The 23,620-nt window shown below is 37.2% G+C and overlaps 18 non-coding genes across 18 annotated transcripts; all 18 read right to left on the bottom strand.

Annotated features, from left to right (window-relative positions):
* Positions 1–800: 800 nt before the first annotated feature.
* LOC134849021 (5S ribosomal RNA) lies at positions 801–919 on the bottom strand. Its single transcript, XR_010163066.1, has one exon. It is a non-coding gene; the product is annotated as a 5S ribosomal RNA (ribosomal RNA).
* A 1,158-nt stretch (positions 920–2,077) lies between these two features.
* LOC134849020 (5S ribosomal RNA) lies at positions 2,078–2,196 on the bottom strand. The gene has a single exon (XR_010163065.1). It is a non-coding gene; the product is annotated as a 5S ribosomal RNA (ribosomal RNA).
* Positions 2,197–3,353: 1,157 nt separating this feature from the next.
* On the bottom strand, positions 3,354–3,472 carry LOC134849207 (5S ribosomal RNA). Its single transcript, XR_010163245.1, has one exon. It is a non-coding gene; the product is annotated as a 5S ribosomal RNA (ribosomal RNA).
* Positions 3,473–4,626: 1,154 nt separating this feature from the next.
* Positions 4,627–4,745, bottom strand: LOC134849018 (5S ribosomal RNA). Its single transcript, XR_010163063.1, has one exon. It is a non-coding gene; the product is annotated as a 5S ribosomal RNA (ribosomal RNA).
* Positions 4,746–5,901: 1,156 nt separating this feature from the next.
* Positions 5,902–6,020, bottom strand: LOC134849017 (5S ribosomal RNA). Its single transcript, XR_010163062.1, has one exon. It is a non-coding gene; the product is annotated as a 5S ribosomal RNA (ribosomal RNA).
* A 1,159-nt stretch (positions 6,021–7,179) lies between these two features.
* On the bottom strand, positions 7,180–7,298 carry LOC134849016 (5S ribosomal RNA). The gene has a single exon (XR_010163061.1). It is a non-coding gene; the product is annotated as a 5S ribosomal RNA (ribosomal RNA).
* Positions 7,299–8,455: 1,157 nt separating this feature from the next.
* LOC134849015 (5S ribosomal RNA) lies at positions 8,456–8,574 on the bottom strand. The gene has a single exon (XR_010163060.1). It is a non-coding gene; the product is annotated as a 5S ribosomal RNA (ribosomal RNA).
* A 1,156-nt stretch (positions 8,575–9,730) lies between these two features.
* Positions 9,731–9,849, bottom strand: LOC134849014 (5S ribosomal RNA). The gene has a single exon (XR_010163059.1). It is a non-coding gene; the product is annotated as a 5S ribosomal RNA (ribosomal RNA).
* Positions 9,850–11,010: 1,161 nt separating this feature from the next.
* LOC134849215 (5S ribosomal RNA) lies at positions 11,011–11,129 on the bottom strand. The gene has a single exon (XR_010163252.1). It is a non-coding gene; the product is annotated as a 5S ribosomal RNA (ribosomal RNA).
* A 1,155-nt stretch (positions 11,130–12,284) lies between these two features.
* LOC134849214 (5S ribosomal RNA) lies at positions 12,285–12,403 on the bottom strand. The gene has a single exon (XR_010163251.1). It is a non-coding gene; the product is annotated as a 5S ribosomal RNA (ribosomal RNA).
* Positions 12,404–13,556: 1,153 nt separating this feature from the next.
* On the bottom strand, positions 13,557–13,675 carry LOC134849539 (5S ribosomal RNA). Its single transcript, XR_010163556.1, has one exon. It is a non-coding gene; the product is annotated as a 5S ribosomal RNA (ribosomal RNA).
* Positions 13,676–14,839: 1,164 nt separating this feature from the next.
* Positions 14,840–14,958, bottom strand: LOC134848959 (5S ribosomal RNA). The gene has a single exon (XR_010163007.1). It is a non-coding gene; the product is annotated as a 5S ribosomal RNA (ribosomal RNA).
* A 1,157-nt stretch (positions 14,959–16,115) lies between these two features.
* Positions 16,116–16,234, bottom strand: LOC134849528 (5S ribosomal RNA). The gene has a single exon (XR_010163545.1). It is a non-coding gene; the product is annotated as a 5S ribosomal RNA (ribosomal RNA).
* A 1,162-nt stretch (positions 16,235–17,396) lies between these two features.
* Positions 17,397–17,515, bottom strand: LOC134848920 (5S ribosomal RNA). The gene has a single exon (XR_010162971.1). It is a non-coding gene; the product is annotated as a 5S ribosomal RNA (ribosomal RNA).
* Positions 17,516–18,675: 1,160 nt separating this feature from the next.
* LOC134849517 (5S ribosomal RNA) lies at positions 18,676–18,794 on the bottom strand. Its single transcript, XR_010163534.1, has one exon. It is a non-coding gene; the product is annotated as a 5S ribosomal RNA (ribosomal RNA).
* Positions 18,795–19,955: 1,161 nt separating this feature from the next.
* Positions 19,956–20,074, bottom strand: LOC134850201 (5S ribosomal RNA). The gene has a single exon (XR_010164171.1). It is a non-coding gene; the product is annotated as a 5S ribosomal RNA (ribosomal RNA).
* Positions 20,075–21,231: 1,157 nt separating this feature from the next.
* On the bottom strand, positions 21,232–21,350 carry LOC134849506 (5S ribosomal RNA). The gene has a single exon (XR_010163523.1). It is a non-coding gene; the product is annotated as a 5S ribosomal RNA (ribosomal RNA).
* Positions 21,351–22,515: 1,165 nt separating this feature from the next.
* LOC134849156 (5S ribosomal RNA) lies at positions 22,516–22,634 on the bottom strand. Its single transcript, XR_010163195.1, has one exon. It is a non-coding gene; the product is annotated as a 5S ribosomal RNA (ribosomal RNA).
* Between the last annotated feature and the right edge of the window lie 986 nt (positions 22,635–23,620).

Below are 23,620 nucleotides of genomic sequence, written 5' to 3'. Positions count from 1 at the left end.
GTTGTGATAAACTTATTAAATAGGTAAGTATTCAAATCTATTTGATAAGTTTACTTTGAATGCACTCTGCGACAGCGGAGGGCAGCCCAATTTTCTTGAAAAATGCAAGAAAAAAATTGCACTTCTTAAAAGTTAGCTTTTAGGCCGATTTTCGTCCAAAATGGCCGAAATTCGGGTCCCCCCAAGTTTTTAACTGATGATTACTCCACGTACACTTGAGCACTTGGGCTCGTTGGAATTGTCCTGAGCTCAAATTTATGAAACAAGATGAAAAAAATGAACTTTGAACAAAAAAAACAAAAATTTTGAAAATTTCATTTTTTGCATCACGCTCGATTAGGCTTAACTTTTTGGTATCACCGAGATTTCAAAAGCTTATAACTTTGTGTTGGACCGACGAAATTGGTTCATTTTCTCAGTCCCCCAAGATTTGACTATGATCTTGTGATCCAAATAATAAAATTTGGAAATTTTAAAATTTTTGGGCAAGTTATGGCCGTTCGCGCAATTCACCAGGCTCGATTGGGCTTATTTTTTTGACATCACCGAAATTCAAAAGGCTATAACTCAAAGACCCCAAAAGTTATCTCCATTATTTTTGACCTATCAGCAGCTGATTGTACACAAAATTGATACTGCAAAAGAAATTTTTCGGTTTTCTTTTGTTTTGGCCAAAATTTGACCCATTGAAAATTTTTGCACCACGCTCGATTAGGCTTAACTTTTCGACATCACCGAACTTTAAACAGCAATAACTCTTAGCGCATAAAAGTAAAAGAATTACTTTTGCTTTAAATAAAAGCCTACAACACCTGGTGTTCCCAGGCGGTCTCCCATCCAAGTACTAACCAGGCCCAATGTTGCTTAACTTCGGTGATCGGACGAGAACCGGTGCATTCAACATGGTAGGGTCGTAGGCATTTGAGTTACTCCGCTTTCATTTATATCCTTACTAGCTTATGTCTATGTACATTACTTTTAAAACACTCGCCCTCGCGCGAGAGTAAAAATATGCTCTTATACCATGTAAAATTTTGCTCGCTCACGTTATAATTTATGCATTTCAAACAAAATACTGAAAATTGACATTGTTTGGAATTTTTTTGGCCCAATGTGTTTTATGGCCAAATCAGCTGGTCAAAACCTATGGAGCGTGTACAAGGTGCCTTGAATGACCATCTATGGCATGATAGCCGCACATCCACTGTAAGTGGCATATGATTGAATACCAGCCAGGATACTGTCAGTTGCTTTTAGCCTAATTGTTGTGATAAACTTATTAAATAGGTAAGTATTCAAATCTATTTGATAAGTTTACTTTGAATGCACTCTGCGACAGCGGAGGGCAGCCCAATTTTCTTGAAAAATGCAAGAAAAAAATTGCACTTCTTAAAAGTTAGCTTTTAGGCCGATTTTCGTCCAAAATGGCCGAAATTCGGGTCCCCCCAAGTTTTTAACTGATGATTACTCCACGTACACTTGAGCTACAAACGTCGTTTTGGGCTCGTTGGAATTGTCCTGAGCTCAAATTTATGAAACAAGATGAAAAAAATGAACTTTGAACAAAAAAAAAACAAACATTTTGAAAATTTCATTTTTTGCATCACGCTCGATTAGGCTTAACTTTTTGGTATCACCGAGATTTCAAAAGCTTATAACTTTGTGTTGGACCGACGAAATTGGTTCATTTTCTCAGTCCCCCAAGATTTGACTATGATCTTGTGATCCAAATAATAAAATTTGGAAATTTTAAAATTTTTGGGCAAGTTATGGCCGTTCGCGCAATTCACCAGGCTCGATTGGGCTTATTTTTTTGACATCACCGAAATTCAAAAGGCTATAACTCAAAGACCCCAAAAGTTATCTCCATTATTTTTGACCTATCAGCAGCTGATTGTACACAAAATTGATACTGCAGAAGAAATTTTTCGGTTTTCTTTTGTTTTGGCCAAAATTTGACCCATTGAAAATTTTTGCACCACGCTCGATTAGGCTTAACTTTTCGACATCACCGAACTTTAAACAGCAATAACTCTTAGCGCATAAAAGTAAAAGAATTACTTTTGCTTTAAAAAAAAGCCTACAACACCTGGTGTTCCCAGGCGGTCTCCCATCCAAGTACTAACCAGGCCCAATGTTGCTTAACTTCGGTGATCGGACGAGAACCGGTGCATTCAACATGGTAGGGTCGTAGGCATTTGAGTTACTCCGCTTTCATTTATATCCTTACTAGCTTATGTCTATGTACATTACTTTTAAAACACTCGCCCTCGCGCGAGAGTAAAAATATGCTCTTATACCATGTAAAATTTTGCTCGCTCATGTTATAATTTATGCATTTCAAACAAAATACTGAAAATTGACATTGTTTGGAATTTTTTTGGCCCAATGTGTTTTATGGCCAAATCAGCTGGTCAAAACCTATGGAGCGTGTACAAGGTGCGTTGAATGACCATCTATGGCATGATAGCCGCACATCCACTGTAAGTGGCATATGATTGAATACCAGCCAGGATACTGTCAGTTGCTTTTAGCCTAATTGTTGTGATAAACTTATTAAATAGGTAAGTATTCAAATCTATTTGATAAGTTTTCTTTGAATGCACTCTGCGACAGCGGAGGGCAGCCCAATTCTCTTGAAAAATGCAAGAAAAAAATTGCACTAACGTAAAAGTTAGCTTTTAGGCCGATTTTCGTCCAAAATGGCCGAAATTCGGGTCCCCCCAAATTTTCAACTGATGATTACTCCACGTAAACTTGAGCTACAAACGTCGTTTTGGGCTCGTTGGAATTGTCCTGAGCTCAAATTTATGAAACAAGATGAAAAAAATGAACTTTGAACAAAAAAAAACAAAAATTTTGAAAATTTCATTTTTTGCACCACGCTCGATTAGGCTTAACTTTTTGGTATCACCGAGGTTTCAAAAGCTTATAACTTTGTATTGGAAAGACAAAATTGGTTCATTTTCTCAATCCCCCAAGATTTGGCTATGATCTTGTGATCCAAATAATAAAATTTGAAATTTTAAAATTTTTGGGCAAGTTATGGCCGTTCGCGCAATTCACCAGGCTCGATTGGGCTTATTTTTTTGACATCACCGAAATTCAAAAGGCTATAACTCAAAGATCCCAAAAGTTATCTCCATTATTTTTGACCTATCAGCAGCTGATTGTACACAAAATTGATACTGCAAAAGAAATTTTTCGGTTTTCTTTTGTTTTGGCCAAAATTTGACCCATTGAAAATTTTTGCACCACGCTCGATTAGGCTTAACTTTTCGACATCACCGAACTTTAAACAGCAATAACTCTTAGCGCATAAAATTAAAAGAATTACTTTTGCTTTAAATAAAAGCCTACAACACCTGGTGTTCCCAGGCGTTCTCCCATCCAAGTACTAACCAGGCCCAATGTTGCTTAACTTCGGTGATCGGACGAGAACCGGTGCATTCAACATGGTAGGGTCGTAGGCATTTGAGTTACTCCGCTTTCATTTATATCCTTACTAGCTTATGTCTATGTACATTACTTTTAAAACACTCGCCCTCGCGCGAGAGTAAAAATATGCTCTTATACCATGTAAATTTTTGCAAGTTCACGTTATAATTTATGCATTTCAAACAAAATACTGAAAATTGACATTGTTTGGAATTTTTTTGGCCCAATGTGTTTTATGGCCAAATCAGCTGGTCAAAACCTATGGAGCGTGTACAAGGTGCCTTGAATGACCATCTATGGCATGATAGCCGCACATCCACTGTAAGTGGCATATGATTGAATACCAGCCAGGATACTGTCAGTTGCTTTTAGCCTAATTGTTGTGATAAACTTATTAAATAGGTAAGTATTCAAATCTATTTGATATGTTTTCTTTGAATGCACTCTGCGACAGCGGAGGGCAGCCCAAATCTCTTGAAAAATGCAAGAAAAAAAATTGCACTAACTGAAAAGTTAGCTTTTAGGCCGATTTTCGTCCAAAATGGCCGAAATTCGGGTCCCCCCAATTTTTCAACTGATGATTACTCCACGTAAACTTGAGCTACAAACGTCGTTTTGGGCTCGTTGGAATTGTCCTGAGCTCAAATTTATGAAACGAGATGAAAAAAATGAACTTTGAAAAAAAAACAAATTTTGAAAATTTCATTTTTTGCACCACGCTCGATTAGGCTTAACTTTTTGGTATCACCGAGGTTTCAAAAGCTTATAACTTTGTATTGGAACGACAAAATTGGTTCGTTTTCTCAATCCCCCAAGATTTGACTATGATCTTGTGATCCAAATAATAAAATTTGGAAATTTTAAAATTTTTGGGCAAGTTATGGCCGTTCGCGCAATTCACCAGGCTCGATTGGGCTTATTTTTTTGACATCACCGAAATTCAAAAGGCTATAACTCAAAGACCCCAAAAGTTATCTCCATTATTTTTGACCTATCAGCAGCTGATTGTACACAAAATTGATACTGCAAAAGAAATTTTTCGGTTTTCTTTTGTTTTGGCCAAAATTTGACCCATTGAAAATTTTTGCACCACGCTCGATTAGGCTTAACTTTTCGACATCACCGAACTTTAAACAGCAATAACTCTTAGCGCATAAAAGTAAAAGAATTACTTTTGCTTTAAATAAAAGCCTACAACACCTGGTGTTCCCAGGCGGTCTCCCATCCAAGTACTAACCAGGCCCAATGTTGCTTAACTTCGGTGATCGGACGAGAACCGGTGCATTCAACATGGTAGGGTCGTAGGCATTTGAGTTACTCCGCTTTCATTTGTATCCTTACTAGCTTATGTCTATGTACATTACTTTTAAAACACTCGCCCTCGCGCGAGAGTAAAAATATGCTCTTATACCATGTAAATTTTTGCACGCTCACGTTATAATTTATGCATTTCAAACAAAATACTGAAAATTGACATTGTTTGGAATTTTTTTGGCCCAATGTGTTTTATGGCCAAATCAGCTGGTCAAAACCTATGGAGCGTGTACAAGGTGCCTTGAATGACCATCTATGGCATGATAGCCGCACATCCACTGTAAGTGGCATATGATTGAATACCAGCCAGGATACTGTCAGTTGCTTTTAGCCTAATTGTTGTGATAAACTTATTAAATAGGTAAGTATTCAAATCTATTTGATAAGTTTTCTTTGAATGCACTCTGCGACAGCGGAGGGCAGCCCAATTCTCTTGAAAAATGCAAGAAAAAAATTGCACTAACTTAAAAGTTAGCTTTTAGGCCGATTTTCGTCCAAAATGGCCGAAATTCGGGTCCCCCCAAATTTTCAACTGATGATTACTCCACGTAAACTTGAGCTACAAACGTCGTTTTGGGCTCGTTGGAATTGTCCTGAGCTCAAATTTATGAAACAAGATGAAAAAATTTGAACTTTGAACAAAAAAAAAAAATTTTGAAAATTTCATTTTTTGCACCACGCTCGATTAGGCTTAACTTTTTGGTATCACCGAGGTTTCAAAAGCTTATAACTTTGTATTGGAACGACAAAATTGGTTCATTTTCTCAATCCCCCAAGATTTGACTATGATCTTGTGATCCAAATAATAAAATTTGGATATTTTAAAATTTTTGGGCAAGTTATGGCCGTTCGCGCAATTCACCAGGCTCGATTGGGCTTATTTTTTTGACATCACCGAAATTCAAAAGGCTATAACTCAAAGACCCCAAAAGTTATCTCCATTATTTTTGACCTATCAGCAGCTGATTGTACACAAAATTGATACTGCAAAAGAAATTTTTCGGTTTTCTTTTGTTTTGGCCAAAATTTGACCCATTGAAAATTTTTGCACCACGCTCGATTAGGCTTAACTTTTCGACATCACCGAACTTTAAACAGCAATAACTCTTAGCGCATAAAAGTAAAAGAATTACTTTTGCTTTAAATAAAAGCCTACAACACCTGGTGTTCCCAGGCGGTCTCCCATCCAAGTACTAACCAGGCCCAATGTTGCTTAACTTCGGTGATCGGACGAGAACCGGTGCATTCAACATGGTAGGGTCGTAGGCATTTGAGTTACTCCGCTTTCATTTATATCCTTACTAGCTTATGTCTATGTACATTACTTTTAAAACACTCGCCCTCGCGCGAGAGTAAAAATATGCTCTTATACCATGTAAATTTCTGCAAGTTCACGTTATAATTTATGCATTTCAAACAAAATACTGAAAATTGACATTGTTTGGAATTTTTTTGGCCCAATGTGTTTTATGGCCAAATCAGCTGGTCAAAACCTATGGAGCGTGTACAAGGTGCCTTGAATGACCATCTATGGCATGATAGCCGCACATCCACTGTAAGTGGCATATGATTGAATACCAGCCAGGATACTGTCAGTTGCTTTTAGCCTAATTGTTGTGATAAACTTATTAAATAGGTAAGTATTCAAATCTATTTGATATGTTTTCTTTGAATGCACTCTGCGACAGCGGAGGGCAGCCCAATTCTCTTGAAAAATGCAAGAAAAAAAATTGCACTAACTGAAAAGTTAGCTTTTAGGCCGATTTTCGTCCAAAATGGCCGAAATTCGGGTCCCCCCAAATTTTCAACTGATGATTACTCCACGTAAACTTGAGCTACAAACGTCGTTTTGGGCTCGTTGGAATTGTCCTGAGCTCAAATTTATGAAACGAGATGAAAAAAATGAACTTTGAACAAAAAAAAACAAAAATTTTGAAAATTTCATTTTTTGCACCAAGCTCGATTAGGCTTAACTTTTTGGTATCACCGAGGTTTCAAAAGCTTATAACTTTGTATTGGAACGACAAAATTGGTTCATTTTCTCAATCCCCCAAGATTTGACTATGATCTTGTGATCCAAATAATAAAATTTGGAAATTTTAAAATTTTTGGGCAAGTTATGGCCGTTCGCGCAATTCACCAGGCTCGATTGGGCTTATTTTTTTGACATCACCGAAATTCAAAAGGCTATAACTCAAAGACCCCAAAAGTTATCTCCATTATTTTTGACCTATCAGCAGCTGATTGTACACAAAATTGATACTGCAAATAAAATTTTTCGGTTTTCTTTTGTTTTGGCCAAAATTTGACCCATTGAAAATTTTTGCACCACGCTCGATTAGGCTTAACTTTTCGACATCACCGAATTTTAAACAGCAATAACTCTTAGCGCATAAAAGTAAAAGAATTACTTTTGCTTTAAATAAAAGCCTACAACACCTGGTGTTCCCAGGCGGTCTCCCATCCAAGTACTAACCAGGCCCAATGTTGCTTAACTTCGGTGATCGGACGAGAACCGGTGCATTCAACATGGTAGGGTCGTAGGCATTTGAGTTACTCCGCTTTCATTTATATCCTTACTAGCTTATGTCTATGTACATTACTTTTAAAACACTCGCCCTCGCGCGAGAGTAAAAATATGCTCTTATACCATGTAAATTTTTGCAAGTTCACGTTATAATTTATGCATTTCAAACAAAATACTGAAAATTGACATTGTTTGGAATTTTTTTGGCCCAATGTGTTTTACGGCCAAATCAGCTGGTCAAAACCTATGGAGCGGGTACAAGGTGCCTTGAATGACCATCTATGGCATGATAGCCGCACATCCACTGTAAGTGGCATATGATTGAATACCAGCCAGGATACTGTCAGTTGCTTTTAGCCTAATTGTTGTGATAAACTTATTAAATAGGTAAGTATTCAAATCTATTTGATATGTTTTCTTTGAATGCACTCTGCGACAGCGGAGGGCAGCCCAATTCTCTTGAAAAATGCAAGAAAAAAAATTGCACTAACTGAAAAGTTAGCTTTTAGGCCGATTTTCGTCCAAGATGGCCGAAATTCGGGTCCCCCCAAATTTTCAACTGATGATTACTCCACGTAAACTTGAGCTACAAACGTCGTTTTGGGCTCGTTGGAATTGTCCTGAGCTCAAATTTATGAAACGAGATGAAAAAAATGAACTTTGAAAAAAAAAAAAAAAATTTTGAAAATTTCATTTTTTGCACCAAGCTCGATTAGGCTTAACTTTTTGGTATCACCGAGGTTTCAAAAGCTTATAACTTTGTATTGGAACGACAAAATTGGTTCATTTTCTCAATCCCCCAAGATTTGACTATGATCTTGTGATCAAAATAATAAAATTTGGAAATTTTAAAATTTTTGGGCAAGTTATGGCCGTTCGCGCAATTCACCAGGCTCGATTGGGCTTATTTTTTTGACATCACCGAAATTCAAAAGGCTATAACTCAAAGACCCCAAAAGTTATCTCCATTATTTTTGACCTATCAGCAGCTGATTGTACACAAAATTGATACTGCAAATAAAATTTTTCGGTTTTCTTTTGTTTTGGCCAAAATTTGACCCATCGAAAATTTTTGCACCACGCTCGATTAGGCTTAACTTTTCGACATCACCGAATTTTAAACAGCAATAACTCTTAGCGCATAAAAGTAAAAGAATTACTTTTGCTTTAAATAAAAGCCTACAACACCTGGTGTTCCCAGGCGGTCTCCCATCCAAGTACTAACCAGGCCCAATGTTGCTTAACTTCGGTGATCGGACGAGAACCGGTGCATTCAACATGGTAGGGTCGTAGGCATTTGAGTTACTCCGCTTTCATTTATATCCTTACTAGCTTATGTCTATGTACACTACTTTTAAAACACTCGCCCTCGCGCGAGAGTAAAAATATGCTCTTATACCATGTAAATTTTTGCAAGTTCACGTTATAATTTATGCATTTCAAACAAAATACTGAAAATTGACATTGTTTGGAATTTTTTTGGCCCAATGTGTTTTATGGCCAAATCAGCTGGTCAAAACCTATGGAGCGGGTACAAGGTGCCTTGAATGACCATCTATGGCATGATAGCCGCACATCCACTGTAAGTGGCATATGATTGAATACCAGCCAGGATACTGTCAGTTGCTTTTAGCCTAATTGTTGTGATAAACTTATTAAATAGGTAAGTATTCAAATCTATTTGATATGTTTTCTTTGAATGCACTCTGCGACAGCGGAGGGCAGCCCAATTCTCTTGAAAAATGCAAGAAAAAAAATTGCACTAACTGAAAAGTTAGCTTTTAGGCCGATTTTCGTCCAAGATGGCCGAAATTCGGGTCCCCCCAAATTTTCAACTGATGATTACTCCACGTAAACTTGAGCTAAAAACGTCGTTTTGGGCTCGTTGGAATTGTCCTGAGCTCAAATTTATGAAACGAGATGAAAAAAATGAACTTTGAACAAAAAAAAAAAATTTTGAAAATTTCATTTTTTGCACCACGCTCGATTAGGCTTAACTTTTTGGTATCACCGAGGTTTCAAAAGCTTATAACTTTGTATTGGAACGACAAAATTGGTTCATTTTCTCAATCCCCCAAGATTTGACTATGATCTTGTGATCCAAATAATAAAATTTGGAAATTTTAAAATTTTTGGGCAAGTTATGGCCGTTCGCGCAATTCACCAGGCTCGATTGGGCTTATTTTTTTGACATCACCGAAATTCAAAAGGCTATAACTCAAAGACCCCAAAAGTTATCTCCATTATTTTTGACCTATCAGCAGCTGATTGTACACAAAATTGATACTGCAAAAGAAATTTTTCGGTTTTCTTTTGTTTTGGCCAAAATTTGACCCATTGAAAATTTTTGCACCACGCTCGATTAGGCTTAACTTTTCGACATCACCGAATTTTAAACAGCAAAAACTCTTAGCGCATAAAAGTAAAAGAATTACTTTTGCTTTAAACAAAAGCCTACAACACCTGGTGTTCCCAGGCGGTCTCCCATCCAAGTACTAACCAGGCCCAATGTTGCTTAACTTCGGTGATCGGACGAGAACCGGTGCATTCAACATGGTAGGGTCGTAGGCATTTGAGTTACTCCGCTTTCATTTATATCCTTACTAGCTTATGTCTATGTACATTACTTTTAAAACACTCGCCCTCGCGCGAGAGTAAAAATATGCTCTTATACCATGTAAATTTTTGCACGCTCACGTTATAATTTATGCATTTCACACAAAATACTGAAAATTGACATTGTTTGGAATTTTTTTGGCCCAATGTGTTTTATGGCCAAATCAGCTGGTCAAAACCTATGGAGCGTGTACAAGGTGCCTTGAATGACCATCTATGGCATGATAGCCGCACATCCACTGTAAGTGGCATATGATTGAATACCAGCCAGGATACTGTCAGTTGCTTTTAGCCTAATTGTTGTGATAAACTTATTAAATAGGTAAGTATTCAAATCTATTTGATATGTTTTCTTTGAATGCACTCTGCGACAGCGGAAGGCAGCCCAATTCTCTTGAAAAATGCAAGAAAAAAAATTGCACTAACTTAAAAGTTAGCTTTTAGGCCGATTTTCGTCCAAAATGGGCGAAATTCGGGTCCCCCCAAATTTTCAACTGATGATTACTCCACGTACACTTGAGCTACAAACGTCGTTTTTGGCTCGTTGGAATTTTCCTGAGCTCAAATTTATGAAACGAGATGAAAAAAATGAACTTTGAATGAAAAAAAAAACAAAAATTTTGAAAATTTCATTTTTTCCACCACGCTCGATTAGGCTTAACTTTTTGGTATCACCGAGATTTCAAAAGCTTATAACTTTGTGTTGGACCGACGAAATTGGTTCATTTTCTCAGTCCCCCAAGATTTGACTATGATCTTGTGATCCAAATAATAAAATTTGGAAATTTTATAATTTTTGGGCAAGTTATGGCCGTTCGCGCAATTCACCAGGCTCGATTGGGCCTATTTTTTTGACATCACCGAAATTCAAAAGGCTATAACTCAAAGACCCCAAAAGTTATCTCCATTATTTTTGACCTATCAGCAGCTGATTGTACACAAAATTGATACTGCAAAAGAAATTTTTCGGTTTTCTTTTGTTTTGGCCAAAATTTGACCCATTGAAAATTTTTGCACCACGCTCGATTAGGCTTAACTTTTTGACATCACCGAACTTTAAACAGCAATAACTCTTAGCGCATAAAAGTAAAAGAATTACTTTTGCTTTAAATAAAAGCCTACAACACCTGGTGTTCCCAGGCGGTCTCTCATCCAAGTACTAACCAGGCCCATTGTTGCTTAACTTCGGTGATCGGACGAAAACCGGTGCATTCAACATGGTATGGTCGTAGGCATTTGAGTTACTCCGCTTTCATTTATATCCTTACTAGCTTATGTCTATGTACATTACTTTTAAAACACTCGCCTTCGCGCGAGAGTAAAAATTTGCTCTTATACCATGTAAATTTTTGCACGCTCACGTTATAATTTATGCATTTCAAACAAAATACTGAAAATTGACATTGTTTGGAATTTTTTTGGCCCAATGTGTTTTATGGCCAAATCAGCTGGTCAAAACCTATGGAGCGTGTACAAGGTGCCTTGAATGACCATCTATGGCATGATAGCCGCACATCCACTGTAAGTGGCATATGATTGAATACCAGCCAGGATACTGTCAGTTGCTTTTAGCCTAATTGTTGTGATTAACTTATTAAATAGGTAAGTATTCATATCTATTTGATAAGTTTTCTTTGAATGCACTCTGCGACAGCGGAGGGCAGCCCAATTCTCTTGAAAAATGCAAGAAAATAAATTGCACTTACTTAAATTAGCTTTTAGGCCGATTTTCGTCCAAAATTGCCGAAATTCGGGTCCCCCCAAATTTTTAACTGATGATTACTCCACGTACACTTGAGCTACAAACGTCGTTTTGGGCTCGTTGGAATTGTCCTGAGCTCAAATTTATGAAACAAGATGAAAAAAATGAACTTTGAAAAAAAAAACAAAAATTTTGAAAATTTCATTTTTTGCACCACGCTCGATTAGGCTTAACTTTTTGGTATCACCGAGATTTCAAAAGCTTATAACTTTGTGTTGGACCGACGAAATTGGTTCATTTTCTCAGTCCCCCAAGATTTGACTATGATCTTGTGATCCAAATAATAAAAATTGGAAATTTTAAAATTTTTGGGCAAGTTATGGCCGTTCGCGCAATTCACCAGGCTCGATTGGGCCTATTTTTTTGACATCACCGAAATTCAAAAGGCTATAACTCAAAGACCCCAAAAGTTATCTCCATTATTTTTGACCTATCAGCAGCTGATTGTACACAAAATTGATACTGCAAAATAAATTTTTTGGTTTTCTTTTGTTTTGGCCAAAATTTGACCCATTGAAAATTTTTGCACCACGCTCGATTAGGCTTAACTTTTTGACATCACCGAACTTTAAACAGCAATAACTCTTAGCGCATAAAAGTAAAAGAATTACTTTTGCTTTAAATAAAAGCCTACAACACCTGGTGTTCCCAGGCGGTCTCTCATCCAAGTACTAACCAGGCCCATTGTTGCTTAACTTCGGTGATCGGACGAAAACCGGTGCATTCAACATGGTATGGTCGTAGGCATTTGAGTTACTCCGCTTTCATTTATATCCTTACTAGCTTATGTCTATGTACATTACTTTTAAAACACTCGCCTTCGCGAGAGAGTAAAAATTTGCTCTTATACCATGTAAATTTTTGCACGCTCACGTTATAATTTATGCATTTCAAACAAAATACTGAAAATTGACATTGTTTGGAATTTTTTTGGCCCAATGTGTTTTATGGACAAATCAGCTGGTCAAAACCTATGGAGCGTGTACAAGGTGCCTTGAATGACCATCTATGGCATGATAGCCGCACATCCACTGTAAGTGGCATATGATTGAATACCAGCCAGGATACTGTCAGTTGCTTTTAGCCTAATTGTTGTGATAAACTTATTAAATAGGTAAGTATTCAAATCTATTTGATATATTTTCTTTGAATGCACTCTGCGACAGCGGAGGGCAGCCCAATTCTCTTGAAAAATTCAAGAAAAAAAATTGCACTAACAAGTTAGCTTTTAGGCCGATTTTCGTCCAAAATGGCCGAAATTCGGGTCCCCCCAAATTTTCAACTGATGATTACTCCACGTACACTTGAGCTACAAACGTCGTTTTGGACTCGTTGGAATTGTCCTGAGCTCAAATTTATGAAACAAGATGAAAAAAATGAACTTTGAACAAAAAAAAAAAAAATTTGAAATTTTCATTTTTTGCACCATGCTCGATTAGGCTTAACTTTTTGGTATCACCGAGATTTCAAAAGCTTATAGCTTTGTGTTGGACCGACGAAATTGGTTCATTTTCTCAGTCCCCCAAGATTCGACTATGATCTTGTGATCCAAATAATAAAATTTGGAAATTTTAAAATTTTTGGGCAAGTTATGGCCGTTCGCGCAATTCACCAGGCTCGATTGGGCTTATTTTTTTGACATCAACGAAATTCAAAAGGCTATAACTCAAAGACCCCAAAAGTTATCTCCATTATGTTTGGCCTATCAGCAGCTGATTGTACACAAAATTGATACTGCAAAAGAAATTTTTCGGTTTTCTTTTGTTTTGGCCAAAATTTGACCCATTGAAAATTTTTGCACCACGCTCGATTAGGCTTAACTTTTTGACATCACCGAAATTTAAACAGCAATAACTCTTAGCGCATAAAAGTAAAAGAATTACTTTTGCTTTAAATAAAAGCCTACAACACCTGGTGTTCCCAGGCGGTCTCCCATCCAAGTACTAACCAGGCCCAATGTTGCTTAACTTCGGTGATCGGACGAGAACCGGTGCATTCAACATGGTATGGTCGTAGGCATTTGAGTTACTCCGCTTTCATTTATATCCTTACTAGCTTATGTCTATGTACATTACTTTTAAAACACTCGCCCTCGCGCGAGAGTAAAAATATGCTCTTATACCATGTAAAATTTTGCACGCTCACGTTATAATTTATGCATTTCAAACAAAATACTGAAAATTGACATTGTTTGGAATTTTTTTGGCCCAATGTGTTTTATGGCCAAATCAGCTGGTCAAAACCTATGGAGCGTGTACAAGGTGCCTTGAATGATCATCTATGGCATGATAGCCGCACATCCACTGTAAGTGGCATATGATTGAATACCAGCCAGGATACTGTCAGTTGCTTTTAGCCTAATTGTTGTGATAAACTTATTTAATAGGTAAGTATTCAAATCTATTTGATAAGTTTTCTTTGAATGCACTCTGCGACAGCGGAGGGCAGCCCAATTCTCTTGAAAAATGCAAGAAAAAAAATTGCACTAACATAAAAGTTAGCTTTTAGGCCGATTTTCGTCCAAAATGGCCGAAATTCGGGTCCCCCCAAATTTTCAACTGATGATTACTCCACGTACACTTGAGCTACAAACGTCGTTTTGGGCTCGTTGGAATTGTCCTGAGCTCAAATTTATGAAACAAGATGAAAAAAATGAACTTTGAACGAAAAAAAAAACAAAAATTTTGAAAATTTCATTTTTTGCACCACGCTCGATTAGGCTTAACTTTTTGGTATCACCGAGACTTCAAAAGCTTATAGCTTTGTGTTGGACCACCGACGAAATTGGTTCAATTTCTCAGTCCCCCAAGATTCGACTATGATCTTGTGATCCAAATAATAAAATTTGGAAATTTTAAAGTTTTTGGGCAACTTATGGCCGTTCGCGCAATTCACCAGGCTCGATTGGGCTTATTTTTTTGACATCACCGAAATTCAAAAGGCTATAACTCAAAGACCCCAAAAGTTATCTCCATTATTTTTGACCTATCAGCAGCTGATTGTACACAAAATTGATACTGCAAAAGAAATTTTTCGGTTTTCTTTTGTTTTGGCCAAAATTTGACCCATTGAAAATTTTTGCACCACGCTCGATTAGGCTTAACTTTTTGACATCAGCGAAATTTAAACAGCAATAACTCTTAGCGCATAAAAGTAAAAGAATTACTTTTGCTTTAAATAAAAGCCTACAATACCTGGTGTTCCCAGGCGGTCTCCCATCCAAGTACTAACCAGGCCCAATGTTGCTTAACTTCGGTGATCGGACGAGAACCGGTGCATTCAACATGGTATGGTCGTAGGCATTTGAGTTACTCCGCTTTCATTTATATCCTTACTAGCTTATGTCTATGTATACTTTTAAAACAGTCGCCCTCGCGCGAGAGTAAAAATATGCTCTTATACCATGTAAAATTTTGCACGCTCACGTTATAATTTATGCATTTCAAACAAAATACTGAAAATTGACATTGTTTGGAATTTTTTTGGCCCAATGTGTTTTATGGCCAAATCAGCTGGTCAAAACCTATGGAGCGTGTACAACGTGCCTTGAATGACCATCTATGGCATGATAGCCGCACATCCACTGTAAGTGGCATATGATTGAATACCAGCCAGGATACTGTCAGTTGCTTTTAGCCTAATTGTTGTGATAAACTAATTAAATAGGTAAGTATTCAAATCTATTTGATAAGTTTTCTTTGAATGCACTCTGCGACAGCGGAGGGCAGCCCAATTCTCTTGAAAAATGCAAGAAAAAAAATTGCACTAACATAAAAGTTAGCTTTTAGGCCGATTTTCGTCAGAAATGGCCGAAATTCGGGTCCCCCCAAATTTTCAACTGATGATTACTCCACGTACACTTGAGCTACAAACGTCGTTTTGGGCTCGTTGGAATTGTCCTGAGCTCAAATTTATGAAACGAGATGAAAAAAATGAAATTTGAATGAAAAAAAAACAAAAATTTTGAAAATTTCATTTTTTGCACCACGCTCGATTAGGCTTAACTTTTTGGTATCACCGAGATTTCAAAAGCTTATAGTTTTGTGTTGGACCGACCAAATTGGTTCATTTTCTCAGTCCCCCAAGATTCGACTATGATCTTGTGATCCAAATAATAAAATTTGGAAATTTTAAAATTTTTGGGCAAGTTATGGCCGTTCGCGCAATTCACCAGGCTCGATTGGGCTTATTTTTTTGACATCACCGAAATTCAAAAGGCTATAACTCAAAGACCCCAAAAGTTATCTCCATTATTTTTGACCTATCAGCAGCTGATTGTACACAAAATTGATACTGCAAAAGAAATTTTTCGGTTTTCTTTTGTTTTGGCCAAAATTTGACCCATTGAAAATTTTTGCACCACGCTCGATTAGGCTTAACTTTTTGACATCACCGAAATTTAAACAGCAATAACTCTTAGCACATAAAAGTAAAAGAATTACTTTTGCTTTAAATAAAAGCCTACAACACCTGGTGTTCCCAGGCGGTCTCCCATCCAAGTACTAACCAGGCCCAATGTTGCTTAACTTCGGTGATCGGACGAGAACCGGTGCATTCAACATGGTATGGTCGTAGGCATTTGAGTTACTCCGCTTTCATTTATATCCTTACTAGCTTATGTCTATGTACATTACTTTTAAAACACTCACCCTCGCGCGAGAGTAAAAATATGCTCTTATACCATGTAAAATTTTGCACGCTCACGTTATAATTTATGCATTTCAAACAAAATACTGAAAATTGACATTGTTTGGAATTTTTTTGGCCCAATGTGTTTTATGGCCAAATCAGCTGGTCAAAACCTATGGAGCGTGTACAAGGTGCCTTGAATGATCATCTATGGCATGATAGCCGCACATCCACTGTAAGTGGCATATGATTGAATACCAGCCAGGATACTGTCAGTTGCTTTTAGCCTAATTGTTGTGATAAACTTATTTAATAGGTAAGTATTCAAATCTATTTGATAAGTTTTCTTTGAATGCACTCTGCGACAGCGGAGGGCAGCCCAATTCTCTTGAAAAATGCAAGAAAAAAAATTGCCCTAACATAAAAGTTAGCTTTTAGGCCGATTTTCGTCCAAAATGGCCGAAATTCGGGTCCCCCCAAATTTTCAACTGATGATTACTCCACATACACTTGAGCTACAAACGTCGTTTTGGGCTCGTTGGAATTGTCCTGAGCTCAAATTTATGAAACAAGATGAAAAAAATGAACTTTGAACGAAAAAAAAAAACAAAAATTTTGAAATTTTCATTTTTTGCACCATGCTCGATTAGGCTTAACTTTTTGGTATCACCGAGATTTCAAAAGCTTATAGCTTTGTGTTGGACCGACGAAATTGGTTCATTTTCTCAGTCCCCCAAGATTCGACTATGATCTTGTGATCCAAATAATAAAATTTGGAAATTTTAAAATTTTTGGGCAAGTTATGGCCGTTCGCGCAATTCACCAGGCTCGATTGGGCTTATTTTTTTGACATCACCGAAATTCAAAAGGCTATAACTCAAAGACCCCAAAAGTTATCTCCATTATTTTTGACCTATCATCAGCTGATTGTACACAAAATTGATACTGCAAAAGAAATTTTTCGGTTTTCTTTTGTTTTGGCCAAAATTTGACCCATTGAAAACTTTTGCACCACGCTCGATTAGGCTTAACTTTTTGACATCACCGAACTTTAAACAGCAATAACTCTTAGCGCATAAAAGTAAAAGAATTACTTTTGCTTTAAATAAAAGCCTACAACACCTGGTGTTCCCAGGCGGTCTCCCATCCAAGTACTAACCAGGCCCAATGTTGCTTCACTTCGGTGATCGGACGAGAACCGGTGCATTCAACATGGTATGGTCGTAGGCATTTGAGCTACTCCGCTTTCATTTATATCCTTACTAGCTTATGTCTATGTACATTACTTTTAAAACAGTCGCCCTCGCGCGAGAGTAAAAATATGCTCTTATACCATGTAAAATTTTGCACGCTCACGTTATAATTTATGCATTTCAAACAAAATACTGAAAATTGACATTGTTTGGAATTTTTTTGGCCCAATGTGTTTTATGGCCAAATCAGCTGGTCAAAACCTATGGAGCGTGTACAAGGTGCCTTGAATGACCATCTATGGCATGATAGCCGCACATCCACTGTAAGTGGCATATGATTGAATACCAGCCAGGATACTGTCAGTTGCTTTTAGCCTAATTGTTGTGATAAACTTATTAAATAGGTAAGTATTCAAATCTAGCTGATAAGTTTTCTTTGAATGCACTCTGCGACAGCGGAGGGCAGCCCAATTCTCTTGAAAAATGCAAGAAAAAAAATTGCACTAACATAAAAGTTAGCGTTTAGGCCGATTTTCGTCCAAAATGGCCGAAATTCGAATCCCCCCAAATTTTCAACTGATGATTACTCCACGTACACTTGAGCTACAAACGTCGTTTTGGGCTCGTTGGAATTGTCCTGAGCTCAAATTTATGAAACAAGATGAAAAAAATGAAATTTGAATGAAAAAAAAACAAAAATTTTGAAAATTTCATTTTTTGCACCACGCTCGATTAGGCTTAACTTTTTGGTATCACCGAGATTTCAAAAGCTTATAGTTTTGTGTTGGACCGACCAAATTGGTTCATTTTCTCAGTCCCCCAAGATTCGACTATGATCTTGTGATCCAAATAATAAAATTTGGAAATTTTAAAATTTTTGGGCAAGTTATGGCCGTTCGCGCAATTCACCAGGCTCGATTGGGCTTATTTTTTTGACATCACCGAAATTCAAAAGGCTATAACTCAAAGACCCCAAAAGTTATCTCCATTATTTTTGACCTATCAGCAGCTGATTGTACACAAAATTGATACTGCAAAATAAATTTTTCGGTTTTCTTTTGTTTTGGCCAAAATTTGACCCATTGAAAATTTTTGCACCACGCTCGATTAGGCTTAACTTTTTGACATCACCGAACTTTAAACAGCAATAACTCTTAGCGCATAAAAGTAAAAGAATTACTTTTGCTTTAAATAAAAGCCTACAACACCTGGTGTTCCCAGGCGGTCTCCCATCCAAGTACTAACCAGGCCCAATGTTGCTTAACTTCGGTGATCGGACGAGAACCGGTGCATTCAACATGGTATGGTCGTAGGCATTTGAGTTACTCCGCTTTCATTTATATCCTTACTAGCTTATGTCTATGTACATTACTTTTAAAACAGTCGCCCTCGCGCGAGAGTAAAAATATGCTCTTATACCATGTAAAATTTTGCACGCTCACGTTATAATTTATGCATTTCAAACAAAATACTGAAAATTGACATTGTTTGGAATTTTTTTGGCCCAATGTGTTTTATGGCCAAATCAGCTGGTCAAAACCTATGGAGCGTGTACAAGGAGCCTTGAATGACCATCTATGGCATGATAGCCGCACATCCACTGTAAGTGGCATATGATTGAATACCAGCCAGGATACTGTCAGTTGCTTTTAGCCTAATTGTTGCAATAAACTTATTAAATAGGTAAGTATTCAAATCTATATGATAAGTTTTCTTTGAATGCACTCTGCGACAGCAGAGGGCAGCCCAATTCTCTTGAAAAATGCAAGAAAAAAAATTGCACTAACATAAAAGTTAGCTTTTAGGCCGATTTTCGTCCAAAATGGCCGAAATTCGGGTCCCCCCAAATTTTCAACTGATGATTACTCCACGTACACTTGAGCTACAAACGTCGTTTTGGGCTCGTTGGAATTTTCCTGAGCTCAAATTTATGAAACAAGATGAAAAAAATGAACTTTGAACGAAAAAAAAAACAAAAATTTTGAAAATTTCATTTTTTGCACCACGCTCGATTAGGCTTAACTTTTTGGTATCACCGAGATTTCAAAAGCTTATAGCTTTGTGTTGGACCGACGAAATTGGTTCATTTTCTCAGTCCCCCAAGATTCGACTATGATCTTGTGATCCAAATAATAAAATTTGGAAATTTTAAAATTTTTGGGCAAGTTATGGCCGTTCGCGCAATTCACCAGGCTCGATTGGGCTTATTTTTTTGACATCACCGAAATTCAAAAGGCTATAACTCAAAGACCCCAAAAGTTATCTCCATTATTTTTGACCTATCATCAGCTGATTGTACATAAAATTGATACTGCAAAAGAAATTTTTCGGTTTTCTTTTGTTTTGGCCAAAATTTGACCCATTGAAAATTTTTGCACCACGCTCGATTAGGCTTAACTTTTTGACATCACCGAACTTTAAACAGCAGTAACTCTTAGCGCAAAAAAGTAAAAGAATTACTTTTGCTTTAAATAAAAGCCTACAACACCTGGTGTTCCCAGGCGGTCTCCCATCTAAGTACTAACCAGGCCCAATGTTGCTTAACTTCGGTGATCGGACGAGAACCGGTGCATTCAACATGGTATGGTCGTAGGCATTTGAGTTACTCCGCTTTCATTTATATCCTTACTAGCTTATGTCTATGTACATTACTTTTAAAACACTCGCCCTCACGCGAGAGTAAAAATATGCTCTTATACCATGTAAAATTTTGCAAGCTCACGTTATAATTTATGCATTTCAAACAAAATACTGAAAATTGACATTGTTTGGAATTTTTTTGGCCCAATGTGTTTTATGGCCAAATCAGCTGGTCAAAACCTATGGAGCGTGTACAAGGTACCTTGAATGACCATCTATGGCATGATAGCCGCACATCCACTGTAAGTGGCATATGATTGAATACCAGCCAGGATACTGTCAGTTGCTTTTAGCCTAATTGTTGCGATAAACTTATTAAATAGGTAAGTATTCAAATCTATATGATAAGTTTTCTTTGAATGCACTCTGCGACAGCGGAGGGCAGCCCAATTCTCTTGAAAAATGCAAGAAAAAAAATTGCACTAACATAAAAGTTAGCTTTTAGGCCGATTTTCGTCCAAAATGGCCGAAATTCGGGTCCCCCCAAATTTTCAACTGATGATTACTCCACGTACACTTGAGCTACAAACGTCGTTTTGGGCTCGTTGGAATTTTCCTGAGCTCAAATTTATGAAACAAGATGAAAAAAATGAACTTTGAACGAAAAAAAAAAAATTTTGAAAATTTCATTTTTTGCACCACGCTCGATTAGGCTTAACTTTTTGGTATCACCGAGATTTCAAAAGCTTATAGCTTTGTGTTGGACCGAGGAAATTGGTTCATTTTCTCAGTCCCCCAAGATTCGACTATGATCTTGTGATCCAAATAATAAAATTTGGAAATTTTAAAATTTTTGGGCAAGTTATGGCCGTTCGCGCAATTCACCAGGCTCGATTGGGCTTATTTTTTTGACATCACCGAAATTCAAAAGGCTATAACTCAAAGACCCCAAAAGTTATCTCCATTATTTTTGACCTATCATCAGCTGATTGTACATAAAATTGATACTGCAAAAGAAATTTTTCGGTTTTCTTTTGTTTTGGCCAAAATTTGACCCATTGAAAATTTTTGCACCACGCTCGATTAGGCTTAACTTTTTGACATCACCGAACTTTAAACAGCAATAACTCTTAGCGCAAAAAAGTAAAAGAATTACTTTTGCTTTAAATAAAAGCCTACAACACCTGGTGTTCCCAGGCGGTCTCCCATCCAAGTACTAACCAGGCCCAATGTTGCTTAACTTCGGTGATCGGACGAGAACCGGTGCATTCAACATGGTATGGTCGTAGGCATTTGAGTTACTCCGCTTTCATTTATATCCTTACTAGCTTATGTCTATGTACATTACTTTTAAAACAGTCGCCCTCGCGCGAGAGTAAAAATATGCTCTTATACCATGTAAAATTTTGCACGCTCACGTTATAATTTATGCATTTCAAACAAAATACTGAAAATTGACATTGTTTGGAATTTTTTTGGCCCAATGTGTTTTATGGCCGAATCAGCTGGTCAAAACCTATGGAGCGTGTACAAGGAGCCTTGAATGACCATCTATGGCATGATAGCCGCACATCCACTGTAAGTGGCATATGATTGAATACCAGCCAGGATACTGTCAGTTGCTTTTAGCCTAATTGTTGTGATAAACTTATTAAATAGGTAAGTATTCAAATCTATATGATAAGTTTTCTTTGAATGCACTCTGCGACAGCGGAGGGCATCCCAATTCTCTTGAAAAATGCAAGAAAAAAAATTGCACTAACATAAAAGTTAGCTTTTAGGCCGATTTTCGTCCAAAATGGCCGAAATTCGGGTCCCCCCAAATTTTCAACTGATGATTACTCCACGTACCCTTGAGCTACAAACGTCGTTTTGGGCTCGTTGGAATTGTCCTGAGCTCAAATTTATGAAACAAGATGAAAAAAGTGAACTTTGAACGAAAAAAAAAAACAAAAATTTTGAAAATTATTTCATTTTTTGCACCACGCTCGATTAGGCTTAACTTTTTGGTATCACCGAGATTTCAAAAGCTTATAGCTTTGTGTTGGACCGACGAAATTGGTTCATTTTCTCAGTCCCCCAAGATTTGACTATGATCTTGTGATCCAAATAATAAAAATTGGAAATTTTAAAATTTTTGGGCAAGTTATGGCCGTTCGCGCAATTCACCAGGCTCGATTGGGCTTATTTTTTTGACATCACCGAAATTCAAAAGGCTATAACTCATAGACCCCAAAAGTTATCTCCATTATTTTTGACCTATCAGCAGCTGATTGTACACAAAATTGATACTGCAAAAGAAATTTTTCGGTTTTCTTTTGTTTTGGCCAAAATTTGACCCATTGAAAATTTTTGCACCACGCTCGATTAGGCTTAACTTTTTGACATCACCGAACTTTAAACAGCAATAACTCTTAGCGCATAAAAGTAAAAGAATTACTTTTGCTTTAAATAAAAGCCTACAACACCTGGTGTTCCCAGGCGGTCTCCCATCCAAGTACTAACCAGGCCCAATGTTGCTTAACTTCGGTGATCGGACGAGAGCCGGTGCACTCAACATGGTATGGTCGTAGGCATTTGAGTTACTCCGCTTTCATTTATATCCTTACTAGCTTATGTCTATGTACATTACTTTTAAAACAGTCGCCCTCGCGCGAGAGTAAAAATATGCTCTTATACCAAGTAAAATTTTGCACGCTCACGTTATAATTTATGCATTTCAAACAAAATACTGAAAATTGACATGACCATCTATGGCATGATAGCCGCACATCCACTGTAAGTGGCATATGATTGAATACCAGCCAGGATGCTGTCAGTTGCTTTTAGCCTAATAGTTGTGATAAACTTATTAAATAGGTAAGTATTCAAATCTATTTGATAAGTTTTCTTTGAATGCACTCTGCGACAGCGGAGGGCAGCCCAATTCTCTTAAAAAATGCAAGAAAAAAAATTGCACTAAGTTAAAAGTTAGCTTTTAGGCCGATTTTCATCCTAAATGGCGGAAATTCGGGTCCCCCCAAATTTTCAACTGATGATTACTCCACGTACACTTGAGCTACAAACGTCGTTTTGGGCTCGTTGGAATTGTCCTGAGCTCAAATTTATGAAACAAGATGAAAAAAATGAACTTTGAAAGAAAAAAAAACAAAAATTTTGAAAATTTCATTTTTTGCACCACGCTCGATTAGGCTTAACTTTTTGGTATCACCGAGATTTCAAAAGCTTATAACTTTGTGTTGGACCGACGAAATTGGTTCATTTTCTCAGTCCCCCAAGATTTGACTATGATCTTGTGATCCAAATAATAAAATTTGGAAATTTTAAAATTTTTGGGCAAGTTATGGCCGTTCGCGCAATTCGCAGGCTCGATTGGGCTTATTTTTTTGACATCACCGAAATTCAAAAGAGTATAACTCAAAGACCCCAAAAGTTATCTCCATTATTTTTGACGTATCAGCAGCTGATTGTACACAAAATTGATACTGCAAAAGAAATTTTTCGGTTTTCTTTTGTTTTGGCCAAAATTTGACCCATTGAAAATTTTTGCACCACGCTCGA

Source organism: Symsagittifera roscoffensis, chromosome 6, assembly GCF_963678635.1.
Source record: "Symsagittifera roscoffensis chromosome 6, txSymRosc1.1, whole genome shotgun sequence".
NCBI lineage: Eukaryota > Metazoa > Xenacoelomorpha > Acoela > Convolutidae > Symsagittifera > Symsagittifera roscoffensis.
Note: the sequence above shows the minus strand (reverse complement) of the source record. Positions and strands in the feature narration are given on the sequence as shown.